A 6,555-nucleotide genomic window follows, 5' to 3' on the forward strand; every position below is an offset into this window, starting at 1 on the left:
GGGGGTCCCCATAATCTCTAAAAATGAAGGGCAACCCTGACTGCTAACAACTCTTTGGATAGCTGTCACATTTTAATTTATAAACTTTTCCACCCCCTTGCTGCATTCAAAGGACCTGGAAAAGGAAAGGAGTGTTTCCCCCTTGATAGCACAGGCATACCCCTGCCTCAAAGCAGATGAGAATGTACCACCCTGACCGCGCTCCTCCCTCCAGGCCACCCTCGCTCGGCCCTTGGATTTCTCAGCATAACCCACACCCGGGACCACCTCCTTCCCTTCCTTCTGCAGAGGATACAGTGGGTCTTCATCAGGCCTCCAGCCACCTGTTCCCCTAGCCACCTCCATGGGGGGTGTCCTTGGTCCTTCAGCTGTTACTCACCTGGAATGCCTCTTCTGGCATCTCCACCTCCCAAAACCTTCCACCACCAAGGCCACACATCCTGCTAGGGTCTGCCTGAGCTGCTGAACCCATATTTACATCTCCTGTTTTACTTTCCTGGTGTTGCCTCTTGCGCTTCTTGTCTTCCAAACCAGATTGTGAGTGGCAAAGAATATGCCGAAGTTTTGCCACAGGGCACAACCATATCCAAATCTGACTTAGTGCTTTTTAACGGAATTGAATTTCAGCTTGCCCAGAGCATCTCCCCCAGATGCCACCAGGACCTCAGTCATTCTCCCATTTAGTTTATAGAAGGGCCAGTGGAAGCCCTAGAGAGCACCCACGGGCCTCCAGCCCTCAAATCTCTCCTGAATCTACCATTCAACTTTCCCTTCCTCGGGAATGCTTGTCGAAAAATGGGGATTGCTCTTCGGCTGCCTCTGAACAACTCTATGTGCATCACTACACCTGAAAACCAACTTCGACACCCTTTCCAGACCTCGGGAAGGGCATGGACACCGCCTCCCCAATTCATGCCGCCTTCAGGGGACTCCCAGTCCCCCTCATATGCCCCTGCCGACAGCCCGCTCCAGTCCCTGCCCCAGAGTAGTTTGGGGGAGGGAGGATAGGGAGGAGGTTTGGGGGGCTTGGAAGTTCGAGTTGGGGTATGAGGTTCGAGAATGAGGGTGGGAAGGTTCGGAGTTGGGAGGTTGGGGGTGAAGCAGGGAGATCGGAGGGGAGAGAGTGAAGAGTGGGGAGGTACGGGAGAGGAGGGTGCGGAGGCTGGAGCGGGGAGAGGGGAGGTTCGGGAAGGGGGAGTGGGAAGGTTGGAGGGGAGTTCCGGGAGAGGGGGACAAGGGAAAGTTCGGAGCGAGGGAACCGGGAGACCCCTGCCCTAACACCCTCCCCCACCCCGGCTGAGGGGGACAAGGGCGAGGCGCGCGGCTGGGCACTGATCCTACAGCAACAGCGCGCCCTAGCCCCGCTGCTCCCCAGCCCGAAACCCAGAGCCTGGGCGGGCGGGGCAAGTGACACCTGGAAAGAAATACCTGGGCCTGGGAGCCGAGGTCGACGGTACCAGCCGCCAGCGGTCGCCGCCGCGGCCGGGCCAGTCCGGGGGCAGGTGGGGCGGGAAGACACCCCTGATTGGCTGGTAGGCCTGGCCATCCCCAGGGCTTTCTGGCCATCTGATTGGCTATACAGCTCACATGACCAGTTCGAACCCGTCGGAGAAGCCCGAGGGGCGGTCCCTTTGTTCTCCAGAGCCAATCGTCGAATGGGCGGGCTGACCCCGCCCCTACGGGCCGAGCGGGGCGGGGCCGGCATTAACCCGTTCGGCGCCGGGCGCGAAAGGGGGGGGCGGGCCTCCAATTTTTTTTTTTTTTTATTAACTTTTATTAAGCTTCAAGTGAACGTTTACAAATCCAATCAGTCTGTCACATGTAAGTTTACATACATCTCACTCCCTACTCCCACTTGCTCTCCCCCTCTTGAGTCAGCCCTTCCAGTCTCTCCTTTCTTGACAATTTTGCCGGCTTCCCTCTCTCTCTATCCTCCCATCCCCCCTCCAGACAAGAGTTGCCAACACAATCTCAAGTGTCCACCTGATATAATTAGCTCACTCTTCATCAGCGTCTCTCTCCCACCCGCTGACCAGTCCCTTTCATGTCTGATGAGTTGTCTTCGGGGATGGTTTCTGTCCTGTGCCAACAGAAGGTCTGGGGAGCATGGCCGCCGGGATTCCTTTAGTCTCAGTCAGACCATTAAGTTTGGTCTTTTTATGAGAATTTGGGGTCTGCATCCCACTGATCTCCTGCTCCCTCAGGGGTTCTCTGCTGGGCTCCCTGTCAGGGCAGTCATCGATTGTGGCCGGGCACCACCTAGTTCTTCTGGTCTCAGGATGATGTAGGTCTCTGGTTCATGTGGCCCTTTCTGTCTCATGGGCTCTTAGTTGTCGTGTGACCTTGGTGTTCTTCATTTTCCTTTGCTCCAGGTGGGTTGAGACCAATTGCTGCATCTTAGATGGCCGCTTGTTAGCATTTAAGACCCCAGACGCCACATTTCAGAGTGGATGCAGAATGTTTTCATAATAGAATTAAAACGCTGCTGGGACGTGTCTTCCTTTGCCCGCGGTCCTGGCTGCAGCCCGCCTGGGTCTCCGTCCCCGGGACTCCTGGAGTCTCCTGAAGGTTTAAACGTTTCTGAGGTCGGACGCATATTGCACTGGAAGCGACTGTCCCCCAGATAACCCCCGAACGCCGACCCTCCTTCGTGCGCTGAAGAACACGAGCCCCTGCTCCGAGCGCGGGCTGGGGCACGTCTCACACGGCGGTAGTTCTTCCACTGAGAGTTGCTGTTCAGTCAGCACGTTACTGTGCATCCCGTGGCGGCAGGAAGAGCACGTTGGTGAAGAGACCGTCGCGTGGATGTGGGCGGGGAGAGAACTTGCGGTGCCCCCTTAGCACCCAGGACAGCAGTGGGCACGTAGCGGGTGTGTAAGGCCTCCTGGGGATGGTGGGTGGGGTGTACCCACTAGGGATCGCTACAGGAGAATTTTAGGGTTCCCTTAAAGACTCCTTCGAGATCATGAAATTCAACCCCTTCGTTTCCAAGTTGAGGAGACAGCGGTCTAGGAGGCTGAGCTATGGCCAAGTTTCAGGGCTGACTTAGAGGTAGGGAGTCACTACTTATGAGTGGGGTCCTCTCCTAGATGCCAGCCTGGTCCAGACGGCCAAAAAGGGCCTTCTCTTCCCAAAGACCTTCAGGATAGAGAACCTGATTGGAAGGAATTCTCCATGTCAGTGAAATTCCTCACACTTCCATCCCAAAGAAGGCACAGCTGGGTCAGCTTCCACTGACAGAATTCCCTCCAGAGCAGCTTAGGAACTACTTTTGGGATGTGAGGTTAACACAAACAGAACCTGGGCCGGGACCCTTCTCTGAGACTTCCTAAAATGTCTGTCAAGCTTATGGCAGAGTAGAGGCCCCTATTTTAATTATTCAGCAACTACCTATTAGCATTTTCCATAGGTCCAGCTTCTATTTAGGCCTCAGTAACATATTAAGAATTGGGGGACCAAGATTCTAATTTGTTTTGTCACTAACATCGTGCAACTTTTACAAAACACACTTTACTGTCTCTGGACTTTGACATATTCATCTGTAAAACAGTTAATAATTCTCTAGTTACCTACATGCCTTACAGGATTTTTCAGGATTCCTAATGTGTTATTGTCTATAGAAGCATTTGTAAAGTGTAAATCCCTACAGAGGTCAGGCATCACTAGGACATCACCTCTCAAAGAATCTTTATTAATCTATTTTCTAGATGACTCTATTCCTTAAATAGGAATAAATTCCACAAAACTTTGTTGAGAAGAGGCTCAGCAAAGTTTTGCAGAATTCATTCCTATTTAAGAGCTCAGCATTCTAGTTCCAGGTCTGCCTCTGGCTACAAGTGTTACCTTGGGAAAGTCCTTCTTCCTATCTGGACTTGTTTCCTCCTCTAGAGAGTTAACGCTTCCGTCCAGATCCACACTCCGTGACCAAAGGTGTTTCAGGAGTGGAAAGAATGAAGCACATTTGGGGTCCTATTTCCATTAAACAAGAAAGGGGAAGTTGTATATACATGTTGGTAAATGTTCAGAAGAAATGTCCAGAAGAATACCCCTCAAACTCTTTACATGGTAGCCTAGGAGAAAGAGAAAAGATGTAGTGGCTGGGGTGGGAAAATGAAGGAGGACTTTCACATTTAGAAGAGAAATCCAAATGTCTGCATTGTTTGTGTTTTGTTTTGTTTTGTTTTTGACAATACTTTTGTAATTGTAGAAGAAGAAAAGAAATCCTAGACTCTTCAGAACAGAAGGGTAGCTCCTAAACACCAGCACTTCCCTGTCCCCCTCAACTACTGTCAGGATGTGTCACACTGAGGGACCTGGTAACCACGGGGCTCCCCAGGGACTCAGGAAGGAACCATAGGCAGGTTCACACTGTCCCTTTTTGACCACCCTCAAGTTCACTTCTCTAAGCTTCGGTGTCCTTCAGATCTCTCCTTGCCATCTCCACCCGCAAAGCAGTGTTATAATCCATAGTCCTCAATGACACCCAGTGCCCACCTTGCCCACACCTCAGGCTATTTCCTTTAAAAAACCGTTTTTCAAAAAGTCAGAACCCCTGGTAACATCCCCTGTCTCATCCTTTTCTTCCAACCCCCTAATATTAACCTTAGGTTTCTGAGGACCTATCCACTGTTCCCCACCCACCATCCCCAGGTTTACCCACTATTTCCTGGTCCCCCAGGAAAACATTGTTTCCTTTCTCTGGAAGCCCTGTGTTCCCTTAAAGAGAACGTACTTAAGAGTACTTTATTGAGACAATGGCCTCTGCCCCCAGGCTCTAAATTTGCCATCACTACACAGGTTTTTAAGTGGCCCTATAACCAGATCACCACCCATCTGTAAGTTTGTTGTACTGTGGTGGCTTGCACGTTGCTATGATGCTGGAAGCTATGCCACTGATATTTCAAATACCAGCAGGGTCACCCATGGTGGACAGGTTTCAGCAGAACTTCCAAACTAAGACAGACTAGGAAAAAAGGCCTGGTGATCTACTTCTGAAAATTAGCCAAAGAAAACCTTATGCATCACAATGGAACATTGTCTGAGTTGCTTGTTTTGGCCACGTCATCAGGAGGGATCAATAGCTAGAAGACACCATGTTTGGTGAAGTAGAGGGCCAATGAAGGCAAGGAAGACCGTTGGTGAGATGAATTTCCACAGTAGCCAAACCAATGGATTCTAACATGCTGGCAATCTGAGGAGGATGCAGGACTGGACAACCTTTTCTTATGCTGTACATAGGGTCGCCATGAGTTGGAGTTGACTGGAGGGCAGCTATCTATACATAACCTGATAAACCAATATAGAGTTTTGAAGCTGCTTCCAACCTACACACATCCAGCTGCCCACCTCCATCTCTCTCTACTCATTATGTGTGTACATGTATATTCTTCCTTCCTAGACTTAGGTCTCTTAGGGGTAGGGCCTGGGTCTTATCTTTGTAACCCCAGTTTCCACCACCACATCAAGCACATGGTGGACATTTAAATACTTAACCAAGTGCAGCAGCATACACCACTCCTCCAGCATGCAGGGTGGTGGCTAAGAGCACAGGTTTCAGGAGTTGTACACACATGGGTTTGAATCAGGCTCCAGTGATTACATTATATGACCTTGGGCAAATTTTATCTTTAAAAGAGCCCTACCTACCTCCCAAAGCTTTTTGTGAAGATTAGGAGTTAATTTAGGTAAACTTTTTTGCTACTCTCATAAACAAATTGTGGCTACTATTATGCACTAGACTCTGCAACGTGCCAGGGGTCTACACAGAAATTACTACAACAGGCAAGAAGAGGGCCTGTTGATGTCTGACAAAAAGAGGCATTCACATTGTTGTGAGCAAATAAGCAGTGCAGAGAAGCACATGTAGTGACAGCAGAGATTTCGCCAACAGGCCAGCAACAGGCATTTCAGAAGAGAATTCCTGAGTCCCTCAAAACCTCTTTTCTTCCTGGTAACTGGTACCTGAAAAGTTTTTAACCGACCCCAAAGGTTGAGTGCCTAGATGTGCCGGACCCTGCACCCAGTGTGTGGAACAGGAGTTGACAGCTGCCTTTGCTGCTCAGAGCTGCCTACCTACCACAGGTTTTCTTCATGCTGTCAAGCCCACCGTGTGGACTGCTGGTGAAAGCATCCATGTCAAACCAGTGTGTAAAGTCTCCCACTCTTAAGCAGGGGACTCTCAGTGCGCATCAGTGTTATGTGAAGGCCAAAGCCAAGAGGAAGATGATGGTAGCCCTGGTTCTACCATCAGGAGGGCACGTGGTCAGGATCTTGGTTCCAGGTTGGAGCTTGCTGCCCACTATGGTTATCTGGAGCCTCGGGCCCCAACTGCCCGAGAACTACCCCAGCTTCCTGGGTGGGCCTGGCCTCCTCCTCTGGCACAGTGCAGAGGACCTGAACAAGTTCTGGGCACTTGGCATGTCACCAGAGCCACCACCCACAGGCTCCACACCTCCCTCGGAAGCATTCTAAAGAGCCCCTTCCTCAAACTCCACAGCTCCCCAGAGAAAAGGAAGACTTCTCAGCCACCAGTTCTAAAACCAAATTTTTATTCTC

General features: G+C 50.7%; 2 protein-coding genes across 4 annotated transcripts in view; both read right to left on the minus strand.

The window, feature by feature from the left end:
• Nucleotides 1–1,496, minus strand: part of LOC126082049 (gastrula zinc finger protein XlCGF49.1) — a 46,121-nt gene extending 44,625 nt beyond the window's left edge. Inside the window, exon 1 of the mRNA XM_049894423.1 lies at nt 1,429–1,496. The gene's annotated coding sequence lies outside the window, so the exon portion shown is untranslated. The remainder of the gene's footprint in view (nt 1–1,428) is intronic.
• Nucleotides 1–1,506, minus strand: part of ZNF775 (zinc finger protein 775) — a 29,829-nt gene extending 28,323 nt beyond the window's left edge. Inside the window, exon 1 of one of the 3 annotated variants that reach the window (XM_049894418.1) lies at nt 1,429–1,506. The gene's annotated coding sequence lies outside the window, so the exon portion shown is untranslated. The remainder of the gene's footprint in view (nt 1–1,428) is intronic. The other 2 variants (XM_049894421.1, XM_049894417.1) reach the window with 2 other exon arrangements.
• Between the last annotated feature and the right edge of the window lie 5,049 nt (nt 1,507–6,555).

This window comes from Elephas maximus, chromosome 8 (genome assembly GCF_024166365.1).
Source record: "Elephas maximus indicus isolate mEleMax1 chromosome 8, mEleMax1 primary haplotype, whole genome shotgun sequence".
Taxonomy (NCBI): Eukaryota; Metazoa; Chordata; class Mammalia; order Proboscidea; family Elephantidae; genus Elephas; species Elephas maximus.